The sequence below is a fragment of the Chelonoidis abingdonii genome, chromosome 22 (genome assembly GCF_003597395.2).
Source record: "Chelonoidis abingdonii isolate Lonesome George chromosome 22, CheloAbing_2.0, whole genome shotgun sequence".
In the NCBI taxonomy this organism is placed as follows: Eukaryota; Metazoa; Chordata; order Testudines; family Testudinidae; genus Chelonoidis; species Chelonoidis abingdonii.
Window position 1 is genome coordinate 32,909,527 of NC_133790.1, and position 1,483 is coordinate 32,911,009.

Sequence of the window (1,483 nt, forward strand, 5' to 3'; positions counted from 1 at the left end):
GCCAAACGTGGACGGAAAAACAGGGATTGCTGGGATGTGAAGCGATGCATCACGGGGTGTTGGGACAGGAAGCAGAATGACCTGCACCCTCCGCCCCCTTCCCAAAACCCACAGCACCAAAATGGGACGAGGTGCTCTGTGGGATAGCTACCCATAATGCACCACTCCCAACACCGCTGCAAATGTGGCCACACTGCAGCACTGGTAGCTGTCAGTGTGGCCACACTCCAACGCTTTCCGTACACAGCTGTACGAAGACAGCTGTAACTCCCAGCGCTGCACACCTGCAAGTGTAGCCAAACCCTTAGCTGATGGATGCCTTGATGGGGCTTTGGGAAAGGAGTTGCTTACAATCAGCCATATACACAGTAGGTAAGACATTTGCTCAGTCTAGACCAGGGTCAGTAGGAAGACACCTGAAATACAATGGCAAATATAGGACCTGTAATTCACCTTTGTTCCAATGCCATTATAGCTAGTGTTGATGGGGCTTTTAACCACTATGTCATTGATACCAGGTGTTCTCAACCTGGGGGGTTGCAAACAGGTGTTCGTGGGTCATGACTGCTCTACCATTCCCGTATTACTAAATGGGAGAAGAATTCAGGTAGATCTTGGAAAGCCTGGAAGGGGAGATCTATGGTGAGGTGTGTCGCTATGGAAAAGCGAGGTGGAGCATGGGAAAGATTGAGAATTGCAGATCTAGACTTACTCTGAGCAGGGTCAGACAACAGGTGAAGCCGCAGTGGTGGTAATGCAGCAGCAGGAAGTTTCGTGAGTGCAGACAAACATGTGGGGCTGATATAGATTAGGAGGGGAATTGTGGCTAACCTAGTGTCCTCAGATATCTGAGGATAAAGCAAATGTGTGCTTTTGTTTTGCTGAAGGGAGAAGTATACTAATCAAAAGCTAATGGGTGCTGGGGCTTTGCACAGCTGAGAGCTGGGTCATTTATGAAACCCGTTGGGATCAAAACTTATTTTCTTTCTACTTGTTTTTTATGTTAAAAAATGAGGTCGCCTTGCCCCTGGCAGACTGTGGGCAGCTGGAAATCCACTAGGACTGTGACAGCAGATATACTGCCTAAGATCCCTGTAATGAATAGGAAGAGGATGTAATTTTTACTCAGACTTTTAAAGTATTCAGTAAAGTGGGTATTGATTTTGGGTATCCAGTGTGAGACACCAGATACCAAATTATTTGGTCTGGCTGAGCTGGACTCAACACAGGGCCAGAGGGGTGGGGGCAAAGGTGACTTTAAGCACTTTTACCCTCCCTGATCCTGAGACTGGATGGGGCTTGGGACAGTCCATGGCAAAACAGTCTCAGGACCCAGTTGCCCATAGTATATTTCAAATATTATATAGAATTAGGGTTCAGAGTAGCAGCCGTGTTAGTGTGTATCCGCAAAAAGAACAGGAGTACTTGTGGCACCTTAGAGACTAACACATTTATTTGAGCATAAGCTTTCGTAGGCTACAGC